This window comes from Taudactylus pleione, unplaced genomic scaffold (genome assembly GCF_031769625.1).
Source record: "Taudactylus pleione unplaced genomic scaffold, aTauple2 ptg000810l, whole genome shotgun sequence".
In the NCBI taxonomy this organism is placed as follows: Eukaryota; Metazoa; Chordata; class Amphibia; order Anura; family Myobatrachidae; genus Taudactylus; species Taudactylus pleione.
In genome coordinates this window covers 3,215,518-3,235,517 of record NW_028285212.1, presented here as the reverse complement: position 1 = coordinate 3,235,517, position 20,000 = coordinate 3,215,518, and the positions used below count along the sequence as shown (strand labels likewise).

Genomic DNA, 20,000 nt, shown 5'->3' with positions numbered 1-20,000 from the left:
GGACACATAGCAGCTTGTCAGCCTTCTTCAGGGATGTGTTGTGTTGGAATAAATGGTCTCTTTAAATAGGGGAGACCCGCCAATGTGGTTGATGATATTTGATTGTTGTCATGGATACACATCATCATAGGATATACATAGAAGCTGATTGGCTGCTGTCCATATTAGGAACAATGTATAGGATTGGCTCTTGTGTGACAGCAGGCTGAATGAGGAGGAACACTCTAAACTGAGCTAGTTTGCCCATGAAAAAACATCATACAGGTGTTCGTAGTTTTATGCATAAATAAAATTTGATTTTGATTGGTCAAGCACTATGTTGGTGGTAACTTGATGAGTATGGTACAACATTTATTAATATTGCATCAACAGATGCTTTACCAGACTAATTTATTGTGGTAACCTAAATTAAGTTAGGTGTCAATAAGTGATTGTAAATGAATCGTGATTGATGTTTGTAACTGGATGTTGGCCAAACCATGATTTACTTTTTGTATGTAAATGAATCATGATAGGAGTTTATAACTGTATACTGGCAACTGGTGTGCCTGTGGGAAATCAATACATGCAGAAAGCATACCAATATGTAACTAGAGGTAGAAATTATAACATGATACTATATTGATGTGGTGCTGTAAACAGTAGATCATTCACTAATTAAATGACTGACTTAAGCTGGTATCCACTATACAATTTTTTGTCAGATATCTGTTGACAGTTATATTTTATCAATCAGTGGTCACCACCCTAATTAGTTGGGTAGTATTCCCATGGGGCAATTTTAAAGAGTTAAGCTGGCCACACATCTAAAAGATTATCTGTCCAACCAGGAGACATGCACAAGCAAGGTGGTATTTCAGGCAGGCACTCTGAAAAATGGGGTTGGTGTGTCTGTGACTGAGCGGCATTCTGCCAGGCTGGATGATGCTGCCGCCGGACCATCAGGTTCTGGAGTTAGACATCAACATCAACCAGCACATCAGAACAAAATGAATGATGCTGTCGCCAGCCCATCGGGCGTAGGATTGACAGGTGCAGTTGTTGGTCAACAAACCACTACAGGTATACCTGTGAGGGCAGAATGTGAGTAAAGTATCAAAATTAAAATATTACGGATTGTTAGGCATTTTTTTCAGAGATCTCACTTACATGAAACACATAGCGGAAGGGTTGTTAATGCAATTCACAGTAATAATGCACAGCAGCAAATGTCACCAGCGTGTGCTTTATGATTTTATTAAACGATATAATGAAGACATAATAGAATTGAACAGAGCAGGTAGGGAGGCAAATTATTTCAGATAGGCCAATGCAATCGGTAAAAAAAAAGAAAAAAGACTAGTTATGACAGGACGCAGATTGAACCACCTTGCAATGTGTAGATCGCAGCGCTATAAAAACACAAACAGGACTTTAAAATGAAAGCATGCTATAAGGATGTTAATAAACTTAAGAAAACAGAAACAGCTTAGCCTAGGATGGCAAGGTGCACGTGTAGGATTAGCGACCAGAAAGACAATGTACCACCACGACGCATAGACAGACGACCATCACAGATGGGCCATGTTGAAGTAGTAGCACCACCAGTACCTGTCAGTCCAGAAACACCTGGTAATAACGAGGAGATGCAACCTGTTTTTTTAGATTCAAATCGACAGATACGAACTAAATCACCCCAATTTCAGGGCATCTAAAATCCATCATTTTTCATTTGTAGATGCTATGAGGGTGATACACAATGCAATACAGGCTATTCATGACAGCTACATAGTTAATGTTGACCCTAATGACCATGTGCAGTTAAGGATGGAGGGAGGAGGGTTACACAATGCCATACAATAGATTAGATGCCATCAGTTTTTGAATCAGATAACAAACATGCTGCAAAGTAATTCTGAGTTTTATCTGATACAGAGTTGAAATTTGTGATCTCTGTTTTCAAGAATTGCATAGGCGGCACCTTGACAGGCTGGCGCCTATGGAGAATACCACACAGCGTTATTATTGAGAAACGCAGGTGTTTGTTACTGCTGTTATTGAAATCATAACAATCTGTCTGGTGGCTAGTTTCTGCAAATTTCTGGACAAAGGTGATGCCATGGACCTTGTGATATACGAGCGATCTCTTGAGCTTCATAAAGCTTTACATTTTCCCATTGATAAAACAATCAGCTTTAGCGATGTTGTTTGTTTTGAAAATCACTTACAGCAAAGGGGATTGGCGTTACTTTTTCACAGACTTTCAATAAAAAAAAGACAACATACTGTCTTATGGCACGATGTCCAATACTATGGTATATTAGATATAATAGCATGTGTGGGTGCCTGATACTTCTGCAAGTTTTTCCACACAGCTTACAACCACAGAAATAATCATGACCGTCTCTTCTTTTGTAAGGCCTGTCTCAGACAGGCTTGTGTTGATACAGGGAAGTTATCGCCAAGATGTGCTGTGTGTAGGGTGTTTTGCAGGTCAACTGACTATTTAGAAGAGCACAAGGCTCTAGCGTTGTCTTCCAAAACACTGTGTCTTGAAAAAAATGTATTGTGAATGCTGTGGTTTGTATGCCAGCCACAAGTGTTGGGGTTTTACATGTCCCATTTGCAAGGTGTGTGTTGGCAGTTTTGTGGGGCATTTGTATTATATACCAAACATTAAACCTGTGGAACCTACAAAAAAAATGTTTTATGATTTTGAATGTATGCAGGAGATGGGTGTACACATACCAAATTACTGTTATGCATTAATACTAGTGGATGAACAATCCTGGGAGTTTCAGGGCCCATGTGCCTCAGTTGTTTACCAAAAGCAATGGGTTTTGAGGGCTCAAAGGCCATTTCCCGCATTTGTATTTAACACCGTCGCTAACCAAAATTTTATAGGAGTCATGCCGGACATTCAGCATTTTGGCATGCAATATATGATGAAATCAGAGTTGGTTGAATTCAAAGAGTGGTATGAGAAATACAAGCATAAGCAATTTAACTTCCAGGATGAACTTAAACGCTGTTGCAAGGAGGATGTGGTAATATTACAGAGGGCTCGTAAGACGATCCAAGATGCCATTTTATCAATGACCAAACAGGATGTTGTTCAATATAAGAAAAAGGGACCGATCATTGTTAAGAGGCATGTTGACCCCTTTCATCTGACCACATTAGCAATGGTTTGCATGGCCATGTTCCGATCTAAATTTTAAAAGGAAAAAAACCTTAGCGATTGTACTGGGTGATAACTATGACTAGACTCAGAAGCATTACTCAACTCAACAACGGCCATACAGTGGCTAATGTACTTAGCGCATACATGGGGCGTAGACATAAAATACACCTTACAAAGGAGTGAAAAGAAAGTCAGCTTCTACCTAGATGGTTACGCCATTATCGATGGTGTACACACGGTGTCTGAGTTCCAAAGTTGTTTTTATCATGTTTATACCACTTGTTACAACCCAGATGATGAAAAAAAAGTGACTCAAATGACCTACGGCCAGTTGAGTCACAAGACGCAGGTGAGAATTAATTTATTTAAATTATGCATATTTTCTGTGCGTGTTATTTGGGAATGCGAGTGGAAAAAAAGTTACGTGTCTACAGGAGTTTCTTAAGGGCAAAGCCAAGGGCATAGACTTGTCCGAACCCTTGGACCCGCAAACCGCGCTTTACGGCAGCCGTACAAATGGCATAAAGCTATATCACAAAACACAACAGGATGAGCGCATACACTACTATGATTTACCAGTCTGTACCCAAAACCAAATCATATCCTGTAAATCATCCCAGGATCATTTATAAAAATGTTGGCGATATCACAACATATTTTGGTATCACTAAAGTAAAAGTGTACCCGCCGCATGGGCTTTTCTTTCTGGTTCTACCGGTTAAAATGTTTGGTAAACTAATGTTTGCTTTATGTCACACATGCGCTGAGTCTGGACAGACAGAGCTGTGCAATCATGAGAAACGAACCCTCATCAGTACATGGTGCAATGTAGAGTTAAATTTAGCCGTTGACAAGGGTTACAAAGTGTGTAAAATATTTGATAATCAATGCGACAATTTGTTTTCATGGTACATTAAATTACATCTCAGGGACAAACATGCAGCCTCTGGTTATCCCAAATGGTGTACAAACTCTGGGAAAGGCCAAGCGTACATGGACACCTATCAAAAACATGAAGGAGTATCCTTACGACAGGATTATATTCATATCAACCTGGCTAAAAGTCAGCTATTAAAATAATTTTTGTACTCATTGTGGGGGAAATTTGCACAGTGTAATAACTTGACCAACATGGCAATAGTATCAGACCCCGGCAAAGTTTTTGAACACGTGTTCTTGCCCCACTATGGGGTGTCTGCTTTAGACATCATAGATGACAATACGGTGATGGTAAATTGGAAATACACCAAAGATCATTACACCAACTTGTTATTTCCAATATTACAAATACACAACGGAGTATGCCCATATTGAACTGTACAATCTGGTGTATAGGTTGCAAGAGCGTTGTCTTTGCCACGATACAGACTGTCAATTTTGTCAGCAGGCCCGGTGATTGGAATCCACCATTGGGTGATTATCTAGGTGAACTGACTAGCGAAATCCTGGCTGGTGCACATATAACAGAGTTTGTCTCAGTCGGGCCAAAGTCGCTGGCTAGACAGATATATCCCAGTAAATCAAGGTGCTTTTTAGAGGCTTTTGAAAATGCAACCGGGGCTCTTTATGGGTATTTACTGATTGATTTAAGAAACAACATGCTTGGTGAGTACCATTTACGAAGTGGTTTTCTCTCGCCAGATACACCGGTAGCACATGTCCTTAAAAAGCATACTTCTAAAATGCTGTATTCTTCAACTTTTAGTCATTTGCCATAGCGCCACCAACAGCGAGCATGTCGGTGCATTTATGTCGTAATTGGGCGCTTTTAAAATCATTAATAAAGGTGACAGACTCATAAAAACTATTTTATCAACAGCTTCAAACGATTTGGTGACGGCCATTTATAGGATTGCGCTCAACACACTAAAAGGTAAATGACCGCTGTCACAACTACAGTTGAATTACCTTAAATAGAAGCGCTACTTTATAAAATCGCTTTGTAATAAGAAATGCACCATTGGTAAAAAAGAAGTGGTTGGTGAAACAGTCTGGTGGATTTATTGGCTCATTGCTTGGTTTTGCTATACCATTAGTAACGGGGCTTCTGACTAACCGTTGATGGACTACGCTGAGAAAATGTATCTGGTGTTTCTGCAGCAAATAGAGCATTTGCACAACAAACCGGGTAACAATGATATATGTAAAACAGCAGCGCAAGGCATAGATGTAGAGATCATAAACATACTACAGAATAATGATTTATCGGAATATGATAAGGCTAAATGTTACACTGACACTTTGCAGAAATATCTGGTGTTGAGTAAACAGTCTGATAGAGAGATGTCAACTTTAACTCTCTTAATGCCTATAATGCCAACTGTTCCTCAAATCACTAACTCTGGTCAGTCAGACAGTTCTGATGCTGGTTTATCAAGAAGTTTTGGACGGTGTTAATGACTGGTATAGGAAAAACAGGGAGATACTTTTGAGTAAAATGACCGGCTCTAAATACATCACAAACTGGAATGCTAAAGGCGAGTTTCTGTATAAAGGTAACACTGTACAGGGCTCCAACATGCTGGAATTAATTAAAAGCATCATGTAAAGCCACAGCATGTCAAGCCGTATAAAGCCTAATGGTTGGGCAGAGATTATACAAGCCATGATGGAATTAAATATACCATCCATCATGGTCGGCAATGCGTCCAATACAATAGGATGCACCTAGACTGAACAAAGGCAGAAACATACCAATGGTGATGACTATTTATCAACTACACCGTCGCTACAGTCACATAAAAAAAAAAAAGATGCTTAAATGTTTTAAGGTTAACAACGACTCACGGTTACTTAATGCCTAGGAAAACAACTGTAAAAAATGTTTCAGGATTCCCCATGGCTGAGTCTATAATCTATTTGTATTGTATATTGTTTTTAAGCATCTGTATTGTAATAAAGTTTCAAAATGTTTGTTTATTATAGCGATGAATCATTGTACGTAAAATGCTTCAAACATCGTTCTGATTACAATTGTTATGATATTGCAATGACAATGTATCTGTAAATATACTTTTATGTTACAATAAAATCTTTATTATTTAGAATGGCCTGTTTTGTTCTTTGTTTCTAATTGGTGTTTATGGAAGAAACTCACAACATAAAGTTTAAAACCATTGTTTATTATAGTCATGAAACACCATATGAACACCATCAGGGTGCATCCACAGCACAACTCATTGCACCAACAAAAAAAAACACTTTGGCCCCCATAGGAAGAATCACACACATATTGGCCTTCATAGAAAAAAAAAACACACACATTTTCCCCTACAGAAAACAATAAAACACATTGTCCTCCACTTTAAAAGGAAAACACATGAGCCTTAGAAGGAAAAAAAAAAACATAACAATGGCCCCTGTGAAGAAAGAAAAAAAAACACATCGCCTTCAAGTGGAGCAAAAAGAAAAAAAATTGATCCCAACAGGAAAAAAAAAAACACATTGGGTGGGGTGGGTAGTTTATATCTTTGGGACAGGGGTAGAGTGAGCAAGGTGGGTAGTGTAGAGGCCGGATGTAGGGTGGGTAATGTATGTCCTTGGGCCCCAGGCATTAGGGTATGTTCCAGATGCAAGAATGGTGGTTGGGTTGGGTACTCTATTATGATGCCAGTGGGAAGGTCTAGTTAGCCTATCTCCCCACATCAGAGCCAGTGCCTGTGTGTGTTCTATGGTGCTCACATTATCAAACATGGTCCTTATGTTGACTCATCAGCAGGATGTCAGTGCCCAAAGCAGCCACTCTCCCTGCCATGCTGTGCCCAGGGCATGTACTATATGCTCCTGCTGTTTAGCCAGAAAAGGAGCCTGTACCAGGGCAGCACTGTCCGCTTAGCCAGGCAGCCCCAGCAGTGGGTGACTGGGGAAGTCAGAGGTGATGGGGAGAGGCAGTGGATGACAGCTGTGAGGTTGCTGCAGGCAGAAACATTCAAACGTAAGGCGCATGCGCCGACCTCCGGTCTCCGAGATAGCAACCGGAAGACTGAAAACAGACATTAGAACTTCTGAGGAAGACGCCGAGCATAGACTGAGGCGAAGAAATGTGTTAAGGCTTTGCTTATACAAACCAGATGGCGGTATAACACTTGTCATATCATCACATCACCCGGGTGAACTGTGAGTACGGGAGCAATAAACTGACCTAGTTACGCTCCTGAGTTCCCAAAAGGAGTTAATTTGTTTTAAACTCCGGTCTGCATGAATAAGGGATTTAAAAACTGTCTTCATTGCTTGCTCTGAATGTCCTCTTGCCTATTAACCCTCTTGGCATATGTATTTACTAACAACTGGGGCATAACAACTAACATTCATAGAGCTGAAAACTTGGATGCATGCATGTACTAATCACTAAACAAGCTAGTGCATGGAATTATCTGCAATGAATATTCACTAATACCCCTATCTCTGGAACAAACCAATCTGTTTTTTCTAAGCAGATAAAGTCTCATGTTATTGATTTTTTTCATGCTTCCGGAAAAAAATGGTCTCCATATAACACCAAATAAGGTGTATTCTCAATATCATATGACCTAAAAAATTTTAAGGTGCTATTAGCTGATTGCCGGTTTTGTGTAAAACACTATTTTTTGTTTATTGTAAAGTAATGTCTTAGTATCTGTATGTAAGGTCATTTTTATGTATTAAATCTTTTGTTAAAAAGCGCTGTCTTTATAAATTACATTTTCCTTGGGATCTTTTTTGTGGGTAGTGGCATTTACCCATTCTTTGACAGCAGCTGAACAAAGGTTAAATTAATTTTAATAATTGTGGTATAATTGGCTGGTAAGACGGCTTTTTTTTTCTTTAATTGTATAAACTTCTGCCGTGACTAGGCTGCTCTTTTAACCATGTCACCACTTAAATGTATAGTAGATCGGATGGAGAGGAGAAACTTGTATCTTAAAGGGAAAATCCCTGTAGAAATTGACAATGAAGTAAATGATCTGGCGGATATGCACAGGTTGTTCAACAAATTGTAGAATCTGTGCATTACTGAAACCAGACATTGGTGGGAAAAGGTCACTCTCCAGAAATATCTGGACAGTGATCTAATCCCTAGAGGGTTGAGAATTTTAAAAACTTCCACCTTCAAAGAAGATACTAAATTTACAGAGGATTGGAATAATATTCTAGACTCATGCTCAAAAAATTTGATAACACTTTTAATTAAATATAGAGAGGAGTGTGTAAATGAAATACAGGTGGAGATAGAAAAAACATACAATTTACTTAAGGTCTTTGAGGGTAATCAAGACTATAGGGAGAGAGACTGTAAAGTCAACCAAAAAATAGAAGAATATGTACATCAACTCATATCAAGAAAGGAGCAAAAAATGGATAGGGACAAAAAAGATTATGAAAAAGGAGAAATACACAATTTCAATAGATTAGATAGATTAAATAAGGATCCTAATATGCGACAGAACAATTATGGGAATGGATCTAATCCTAATTATCAAGAAAGAACGAGAAAGGAACCATATTATGCTAATAAGGGAAATAGAACACGTAATTATTCCCATTATAATAGGAGTACTAGGTTTGATAGTAATAAAAAGGATTTTAGACATGGTAATAAGTTTGAATTATTAGAACACTATGGTTCCCCTCAAATCGGGAATTCTAGACCCTATCATCATCCCCATAAATTTCACAAACCTTCAGAGACTGAAGATGACTATGAGCGATCCCCCCAAAATAGTGTTTTTTTAGGGACAAACAGGAATTTCAACAGGCCATTTGGAATAAAGAGTCAAAAAAGAGAAAGAACGGAAGATTTAGAGGCACAAGGGGGGGTAGAAGAAAACAAAATAAAAAGTCTACAGCTAAACTGAGCATAATGGGGAAAGGGGTTTTTAACCTCTCATCCAAAGTTCTAACTCAAGATGAATTACTCCTTTTAGAAAAGGGTCTCAATTTCACCCCAATATCCAAGCCTAATCTCTTTAGTCTTTTTGTCAATTTAAATTGTTATGTTAGAACCCTATGCCGGAAACGGTACTTTGCATTAAGAAACTTAAAAAGTAATACAATTAATACCCTACCGATTATTTTAGATAAAGAGGATGAAGAAATGTTTGATATTTTACAATCATTACAGAAGGAATCAGAGGGAGGTGGTGAGGTGAATGAGGAATATGTTTAAAATTTTTGATCAACAAAGGAGTTCCTTTAGAAATAAATCAGATTTCTACCCACTACAATTTAAGGGCCCATATATAGAGAGCTTCTATAAAAATACACTTGACCAATTCAGAACTATGTGTGAACATGCAAATAAAAAACCTTTAAGGGATAATCTAAATTATGGAGAGAGAAGGGCCATTAAGACTCTATACGCAGATAGAGATGTTGTGATTAAGCCGGCGGATAAGGGCGGTGGTGTTGTCATCCTGGATACTGTGGATTGTACCACAGAGGCATTGAGACAACTCAATAATGAGAATTTTTATAGGAAATCGAGTGACAACCCCACCGCCCTCTTCCAAAGACAACTCAGGTTATTGTTAGAAGAAGCCTTGACGGAGAGGGTAATATCCAGAGAAACTATGCACTTTTTATTTAATTTGCACCCACTTTTTATTATTTACCGAAGATACACAAGTCCCTCACGTCACCCCCAGGTCGCCCCATTATTTCCGGTGTTGGTTCCCTCACAAATAATTTGTCTTTTTATGTGGATCATTTTCTGCAAGAATATGTGACAAAATTAAAGTCGCATATAAAAGATTCTAGACATTTTCTGAATTTAATTAATACAGTCACTTGGCAACCAGGGTATTATCTATTAACCTGTGAATCCCTTTATTCAAACATGCCACATGATATGGGCATTAATGCCATAGATTATTATTTAAAACGAGATGATACAATGTCACGAACTAGACGAGAATTTATTCTTAATTCAATTAAATTTATCTTATCTCACAATTATTTTCTATTTGATAAACAATATTATTTACAAACGTTAGGTACTGCCATGGGGACGAGGTTCGCCCCGAGTTTTGCTAACCTTTACATGGGGCTCTTTGAGGAGCGGCACGTGTGGGGGAGTGACCTCGGGGGGAACCTCGTCCTCTATGGCAGATACATTGATGATTTATTTATTGTTTGGAGTGGGGATTTAAACTCACTAAATATGTTCACCGACGGTCTAAATTGTAATAATTTTGGTTTCAAGTTCACGTCATCATACTGCACAAGTTCTATTAATTTTCTGGATATTGCCCTCACTGTCCGGGACAGTAAACTTGTTACAGAAACATATATTAAACCGGTTGATCAGAGCCGATACCTCAATTACAAAAGCTTGCATGATAGAAGATGGAAAAACAATATTCCGAAGAGTCAACTCTTGCGGATTAAACGCAACTGTTCGACAAAGTCAAAATTCGAAATTCAGGCTAAAGAGCTTATGACATCTCTATCGGAGCAGGGATATCCAGAAGAAATCCTGGGTTCAGCATACCAAGAGGTTAGCACTATGGATAGGAAGTTTTTACTTATAGAAGGGAACAAAAAAAATATAAACAAAAATAAAAATAAAAATATTAATGGAGATAATGATACCGTTATAACACAAGCATACTCTATGTATTTCCTTATGCAATTTAATAATCACGCTTGGGAAATTAAAAAAATCATAAAAAATACCACCTCACTACTACTGTTGGATGATTTTTTTTAAAAGGAAATCAATCCAACAGGACGGGTGATTTTTAGAAAATCAGAGAACCTTAAATCTATATTGGTAACAAGTCATTTCAAGGGTGAGACCAAAAAAATAAGTAGTAATACCTGGCTCCCTATGAGATCAATTGGGTTCCATAGATGCGGTAAAGCCCCATGTGGTACATGTTTACAATCAGAGAAAAAAAGTTTAGACAAGTGTGAATAAGGAGTGTTTCAAAATTAAACAGTTTCTGAACTGCTCTTCCTCCTTTGTGATTTATCTTATTACATGTGTTTGCGGCATCCAATATGTCAGCAGAACAACAAGGTCGTTACATACCCACTTTATGGAACACCGCAGAAATATTTCGAAAGGAATTAAGACACACCCTTTGTCAAAACATGCCACTCAGTATCAAAATTCAAAAGATTTAAGGATAAAAGCAATAAAACAAATGAAGGTTACATGTCGCGGGGGGGACAGATATAAAACATTAGGTAAAAGAGAAGCATATTGGATATATAGGCATGGTACATTAATACCAGGTGGTCTTAATGACACGGTAGAATTAAATAATATCTGAATAATGACCATTTGTGATTTTGTTGTATAAATCCAAAGTTACCTTAAATAGAATAATTATAAAAATAAAGATCAAAGAGAACTGTTTTCCTCTTGAGATAGGTTTAAATGGGTCATTATAGGTTGGGTATTATGTCTAGGTTACCAAAGGTCCCTTTGGGCCAGGGCATCAGACCCACCATGTTAAGTCATGTAGATACTTGCTAACTATCCTTTGTCATTTTGTACAGAAATGTTGAATTTAATTCACCTCTCAGGGTTATTCCTCTAACCCTCCCCTTCTTCTTTTTTCTTTTTCCCTATCTATAGATTAAATCTGATACATGAATCTGTAGTTATCATAAATGGAATTCTCATGATTCTAATGTTCTAAGAGAGTTTTCACTCCTTGAATTAGGTTTCAAACGGGGCAAACTATGTGGGGTATTTTGTCCAGGTTACCGAAGGTCTCTCTAGATCAGGGCAATAAGCCCACTATGTTAGGCCATGTTTACATATGACACTTATCTTTTAATAATTTTTAGAATTTATATATACTGAAAGATACGAGGGTTATATATAAAAACAGGGTCTATTATTCTATATATCCTAGGAATTTGTATGTGTATCCATAACTTTTAATTTGAATTTTTAATTGATTTTATGTATTTATATTATTAATTTTCCTTGGCTTATTATATATATTTTTTTGTTGCTCTCCCCTTCTCTCTCTTTATGTGTAGTGCAATCGATATGGTAGACCAATGTTTGTAATTTATTCCTATACTGTATGCACGGATTAAGTGTTTAAGGTGATACTCTGGGATTATGTATCAATTGCACGGTGCTTTTAATATATGTTTAGATTCTTTTTGAGGTACATCTAGCAGCCCTTCTGAGTATTCTCTAGATTAAATTTATTGAGGCTGCAGATGTATCTTTTTGAATAAACTTAGAGTGAACTGATAATGGGGCTTGGTATTAGTATATGTGTTCTTTATGTAAATGAATATATTGGTTTATTTATATATATATATATATTTTTTTTTATTGTTTATATAAATGTACATCAATCTCTTCTCCTCGTTTTTCTATATATCTATATATGTATGTATGTTATTGTTTTTAATAATATATTGACAAATGACTCCAAAAGCACTAAAAAGCATCCGATCTCACTCTCCTCAAAGTCTGAGGATTATGCATTGAAATTATAACAGGCAGGCTAAGCCATCATGAGTATATAATATATATTGCCCGCTGATATGTAAATAATATTTAGCTGGAACGCATGAAGGCTACTTCCTGTATCAATATGAGATGCAACAGAGACATTTAATTACCGAGTCTCGTTCATGCGATTTATCCTGAAAATGAGGCTTGGCTTATGATGTAAGGCGCATGCGCCGACATCCGGTCTCCGAGATAAAAGCCAGAAGACTGAGAACAGACATTAGAACTTCTGAGGAAGCCGCCGAGCATAGACGGAGGCGGAGAAATACGTTAAGGATTTGCTTATACAAACCAGCTGGCGGTATAACACTTGTCATATCATCACATCACCCGGGTGAACTGTGAGTACGGGAGCAATAAACTGACCTAGTTACGCTCCTGAGTTCCCAAAAGGAGTTAATTTGTTTTAAACTCCGGTCTGCATGAATAAGGGATTTAAAAACTGTCTTCATTGCTTGCTCTGAATGTCCTCTTGCCTATTAACCCTCTTGGCATAAGTATTTACTAACAACTGGGGCATAACAACTAACATTCATAGAGCTGAAAACTTGGATGCATGCATGTACTAATCACTAAACAAGCTAGTGCATGGAATTATCTGCAATGTTGACTAATACCCCTATCTCTGGAACAAACCAATCTGTTTTTTCTAAGCAGATAAAGTCTCATGTTATTGATTTTTTTCATGCTTCCGGAAAAAAATGGTCTCCATATAACACCAAATAAGGTGCATTCTCAATATCATATGACCTAAAAAATTTTAAGGTGCTATTAGCTGATTGATGAGTGTATATACCGGACGGTTTTGTGTAAAACACTATTTTTTGTTTATTGTAATGTAATGTCTTAGTATCTGTATGTAAGGTCATTTTTATGTATTAAATCTTTTGTTAAAAAGCGCTGTCTTTATAAATTACATTTTCCTTAGAAACATTCAAAGATTACCTTACTGCTGTTAAATAAAAATTGGTCCAACCCAGATAATCTGCCCCCACCCTCTTCCTCCCATTCTCAAGGCTGTGTGAAGCAGTTTGCCACCTCACCTCTCCAACATCCATGTCCCACTCCCAGTTTGCTCCAGGTGGTGCTGGCCTCCAGCCCACCTTTCTACTGCTACAGCACCTTTCCCAGCTGCTAGGATCATCTCCCTGGTGAGTCACTGAGAGGCTGTTAATATCTATGGCCCCTTCTCCTCCTGCATTAGTGGACCCATATGATTGTGTGTGCTTGGTTGTGCACGTGCCTGCTGGAACTCGCTCCCATTCCACCAGCCATGCTGGCCATGGCCCCTTCTCTTGTTAAAAACTGCAATGGGGGGTGGAAGTGCTTGTTAGCTGGAGCAGATACCAGGTTCAGGTTACTGTTCCACGGTGATATGGAAACCCATGAATTGCTGCATAAAATTCAGCCTGGGCCAGCAGGCAGAGTGAGCCGACCCGGCAATGAGGGATGGGACCTGCTCTGTGGTAATATTCCTGATTTCCCACTGCACCAATCTGCCCCTAACACAGAGCCCCAACATCAGAGAGTAGGACAAGACAGCCATAATAAAGGAAATATACAATGAAACAAATGTAAATAAAGGTGGTTTTATTTACAGAAATTACCCTTTTAGTATTGCATGTAGATAGTACAAGGTGAGTGTATAAAAATGTATTATACGGTCATGAAAGTAATGAATACAGATAACTTATTGTAGTTTATTCTTACCTTATAGTGCTGGACACAAGCAGTGAATGTAATGGAAGTGACATGATGCCCTCAGGTATAACAATATATGCTAGACATATGTATGATGTGTGGTATTGTAGGTGGTAACAATCTCAGATTGTGTTTCTATATTTAATTATTAATGTGTGTGTATAATATATATATATATATATATATATATATATATTACATAAAGGTAAAATTATCCCTACATTCTCATGTGTAATTATCACCACAGTGATAAGGATAGAAGAATCAGACAGCCCTACAGGGAAAAGTGTAAAAACAATATTCAGATATTTCAGAAAAAAATGGTCACTTAGGACTGATAAACCAATCCCCCTTACATATAGATTCCTTTAGTATAATTTTGTGCCTTGCCCACTTCATTCTAGCAGTGATTACACCTATCCTTCACCCTCACCATGTGTCACTGCAGTAAGGTCAGCTTGTTTTCTCCCTCCCTTCTCTGTCTTCCTCTATTACAACTTTTGCTGAATAGTTAATAAAGGCTGATGGTGAAATGGTAGAGTTAGGACAATATGGTCACAGGTATAACTCTCTTATTGTAGCCTATCAGTTATGTCTATAGTCATCTTGGTGTAATATAAATTGAGAAATAGAGATATAGCTATATAGCATTATTTTTGTGCAGGTCCTATATGTCATTATGCAGGATATACTTTAACTAAGGCAAGAGTTCTGAATAAAAGGTTGAAACTCCAGTTTATGATTGGTGTTCCTCATTTATCAATAAAATTTGCTCCAAGGCCTAACATCCCAAACCATCAAATTGCAGCAAATGGTTATACACTAAATGTATTCTGATCTCTTTTGCAGCTACCGTCCAAGCTCTGGAAACTTACACTGTGTGCATGTGAAAGACTCCTCCAAAATGCTGGGTATGTAACTGGCAAGGACGGTGGTTATTGCTACCACTATCCCTACAGGTTACCTTTAGTACATATGGTGAACACAGGAAAAAAAGGAATTTGCCCCCCAGCATACTGCAGCTAAATCAAAAATACTTGAATCCTACATGATAATAGAAATTCAGAGGTATTGGTTTACATACATTTGCAAATACATGAATAAGCGCTGGGCCGAAGTCAAGGCTCCTCTATACCAGCATACCTAACATTAAGGGGTTCACGTCCGAGAAGCAAGGCACCCAAAAAAATTCCAGCCAAGGACCATCCCCAGGGCATAACACGAAAAGGGGAAGAAAGGTGATAGTGAAGTGTAAAAGGATAGATGTGTAAAGATAAATCAATAAGTGTTAATGAAATTTAAAAGAATTAAAATGACAAATAATATTCAAATGAATAGAGAAGTGAAAAAATATTCTATGTGAATTAAGTGGTGATGCCATGAGAAAGGTCCAGCCTGAACAACCCTGATGGGCCACACTCCCAAATGCTCACCCCAAAATAATTATTGCTACATAATAGTAGCACCCACTCTTGGTCATATAATTCCAAATTGGTGTACTGCATGATAACAGTACATGTATGAGCTGAAAGCTAACTTACCTTGGAGGTACAATGGTGGGCATTTATGTGAAACATTTAATAGTCAACCACAAGACAAAATGTTAATTCTGGCACTGCTGTGATTACTAATAAAAAAGCCCTTAAGTATAATTTTACAGTAGAGGTACATTTTCACCTTTACACAATGTATATATATATTGTTGTCATAAAGAGGGAATGTTATCATAAGAGGAAATCATAAAATGATAAAAGCCCTTTTATTAACCAACAACTCTATAGGGGTGTGCACCGGCTACTTTTCATGTTTTGTGTTTTGGGTTTGGTTTTGGATCTGGATCTTTCTTCGTGTTTTGGATCTGGATTGGTTTTGCCAAAACCAGCCTTCTGTGTTTTGGGTTCTGGGTTTTGTGTTTTGGATGTATTTTTTTGAAAAAAAGCATAAAAACAGCTAAAATCACAGAATGTGTGAGTTTTTCTGCTCCTATGCTATTATTAACCTCAATAACCTTAATTTCCACTCATTTCCAGTTTATTCTGAACACCTCACAATATTGTTTTTAGTCCAAAAGGTTGCACCAAGGTAGCTGGATGACTATGCTAAGCGACATGAGTGGGCGGCACAAAGACATGGCCCATCTAGGAGTGACACTGCAATAGCAGACAGGATGGCAGTTTGAAAAACTAGGCCCCAAACAGTACATAATGCACGACTGTGGCTAAAATGATTGGTTAATTTGGGCCCCCACAAAACAAGCTGGCAATTAATCTGTCCCTGCACAAACTGGGTCTACGGAGGCAAGATTTCATCCTCATCCACCGATTCCTCAATCTCTTCAGTGTTGTGTACATCCTCATCCTCACAGAGTATTCCCCACTGGAATCCACCACAGGTCCCTGTGTACATTCTGGAGACTGGTCTCCTTGGAAGAGTTGATAATTCATTTCGATGAACATCATCTTCTCCACATTTTGTGGAAGCAACCTCCTATGCCTTTTGCTGACTAGGTTCCTGGCTGCACTAAACACTCTTTCGGAGTACACACTGGAAGGGGGGCAACTCAGGTAAAATAGAGCCAGTTTGTACAGGGGCCTCCAAATTGCCTCTTTTTCCTGCCAGTACAGGTACGGACTGTCTGACATGCCTACTTGGATGCTGTCACCGATGTAATCCTCCACCATTCTGTCAATTGTGACAGTATCATATGCAGTGACCGTAGACATGTCAGAAATTGTTGCCAGGTCCTTCAGTCCGGACCAGATGACCAAACTTGGTCCTGCCTGCCCTGCATCATTGCCAGCGGGTTGCTTAGGATACCTAAGTATTTCCCTGGTAGCCCCAGTTGTGGGAGAAAATGAAGAAGGAGCTGTTGACGTGCCACGTTCCGCTTCAGCTGACAGTGTTTTCACCAGCAGGTCTTTGCACCTCTGCAGGCTTGTGTCGGCCAGAAATAGAGACACCACATACGCTTTAAACCTAGGATCAAGCACGGTGGCCAAAATGTATTGGTCTGATTTCAACAGATTGACCACCCTGGAATCCTCGCAAAGTGAATGAAGGGCTTCATCCACAAGTCCCACATGCCGAGCAGAATTGCTCCATCTTAGCTCCTCCTTTACTTTCTCCAGCTGCTTCTGAAAAAACCTGATGAGGGGAATGACCTAACTCAAGCTGGCAGTGTCTGAACTGACTTCACGTGTGGCAAGCTCGAAGGGCTGGAGAACCTTCCACAACACGGAAATCATTCTCCTTTGTCTATGTCATAGGTGGATGTATAGGCTTGAAAGGCCTTTTGCTGCTCCTCCATCCTCTGAAGCATATAGGGGGTTGAGTTCCAACGCGTCACAACCTCTTGGTTCAGGTGATGGCGGGGCAGGTTCAAGAGTGTTTGCTGGTGCTCCAGTCTTCAGCACATAGTTGCTGAATGGCAAAAGTGTCCAGAAAAAATTCAGGCCACCCAAAACGACTCTTGCAAAACCGTCATTTTTCAGAAAATTCTGCACCACCAAATTTATTGTTTGTGCAAAACATGGGACGTGCTGGAATTTGCCCAGATGTAATGCCCGCACAATATTGGTGGCATTGTCAGATATTACAAATCCCCAGGAGAGTCTAAGTAGGGTTAGCCACTGGGCGATGATTTCCCTCAGTTTCTCTAAGAGGTTGGCGGTGGTGTGCCTCTTACTGAAACTGGTGATACACAGTGTAACCTGCCTTGGAACGAGCTGGCATTTCTGAGATGCTGCTACTGGTGATGCTGCAGTTGTTGCTGCGTAAGGTGATACATCTACCCAGTGGGCAGTCACAGTCATATAGTCCTTAGTCTGCCCTGTTCCACTTGTCCACATGTCCGTGGTTAAGTGGACATTGGGTACAACTGCATTTTTTAGGACACTGAGGACGTTTTTGTACAGTCTCATTATCACCTGCCTAGTGAAGTGGAATCTAGATGGGATTTGGAACCGGGGACACACTACCTCCATCAATTGTCTAAATCCCACTGTAATAATGGTGGATACCGGATGCACATCTAACACCAACATAGCAGTCAAGGCCTCAGTTATACGTTTTGCTTCAGTAGGACTGCTGTCGTACTTCATCCTCCTCACTAAGAACTGTTGGAGGGTCAATTGTTTAGTAAAAGTAGTGGTGTTCCTACTTCCTCTCTGGGATGATGAATGACTCCCAGCAGCAACAGCAGCAGTAGGCATAGCAATGCAGGATCCTCCAAAGGAATCCCGGATAGGAGAGTCAGTCATGCCAGTGACATGGCCTGCAGGACTACTTCCAATCCTGACTAAGGAGGAAATTGATGAGGAGGTTTGCAGGCACTTGGATACAACAGGACTAAGGGATTTAGGTGTCCCTGTACTACTTACAGTCTTAGCCAAAGTGTCTGAACTTGACAGTAACTTTTTATGAACGCGCTGCAGGTGACATATAAGGGAGGATGTTCCTAGGTGGTTAACGTCCCTACCACTATCCCTACATATTTCACCTTTACATATGGTATATATGGCAAGACAGTTGTTGTCTGGAATTGGATAGAAATATTGCCAGACCAAAGAGGTGGAATGTTTGGTCTTCTGCCCAGGCATGACCATGATGGGCTAATTCATCCCACGGACAGCAACTGTCTCCCCCGGAGCCTGATTTAAACAAACCACATCACCATCAGAATCCTCCTTGCTGACTTCCTTGTCAGCGCCAACTACACAAGTATCCTCATCCTGTTGTACTTCAACAGTGACATCTTCAATTTGCATATCAGCAAGTGGACTGTGGGTGCTCCTTCCAGCACTTGCAGAGGGCATGCAAATGATGGAAAGAGCCACCTCTTCCCATCCAGTGCTGGGAAGGTCAGGCATCGCAACCACCACCACACTTGGACTCTCCTTGGGGATTTGTGATATCTTCTTAGAATGCACAGTTCTTTGCTGTGCTTTTGCCAGCTTAACTTGTTTGATTTTTGTAGACGGAGGAGGGCTTCCATTGTCATGTGAAGCTGAACCACTAGTCATGAACATAGGGAACGACCTTAGCCGTTCCTTGCCACTCCGTGTCATAAATGGCATATTGGCAAGTTTACGTTTCTCCTCAGATGATTTAAATGTTTTTTAAGGTCATTTTCCTGAACTTTGTCATTTGGGATTTTATGTACCCTCTACTATGACATTGGGCAATGACCTTGACAGACAGCGTTGATGGCATTTTATCATCTTTGTCATGACTAGTGGCAGCAGCTTCAGCACTAGGAGGAAGTGGATCTTGATATCTTTCCCTATTTTATTTTTATCGGACAAAGTTTTGTCCTCCATTCACGTTATATTGATATATAAGTGCGGCTAAGGTGCACACAAACACAGAAAAGAAGATTTTTTTATTTTTTTGAAGTGCATTTTGGGGTTATAGCACCCTTGAACAGATGAGCCAGCCGTCCCTTTACTTATGACACAGGCACACGCTTGGTGCTGCTCCTTTGTTGATGAATGTGCAGCTACAGTGCACACAATTCACAAACACAGAAATAAATGTTTTTTGCACTTGTGGGAGCACCCCTTATGGACAGATCACCCCCTGGACAACACTACAGCACCCCTTTAGGACTACAGCATTTATGGGACACTACACAACACAGCACAGCCAGCCCCTATGGACAACAGCAGCACA

At 39.3% G+C, this 20,000-nt stretch overlaps 1 pseudogene; it reads left to right on the top strand.

Annotated features, from left to right (window-relative positions):
* The first annotated feature begins 3,290 nt into the window (after nt 1-3,290).
* LOC148474837 (uncharacterized) overlaps nt 3,291-20,000 on the top strand; it is a 52,530-nt pseudogene continuing 35,820 nt past the window's right edge.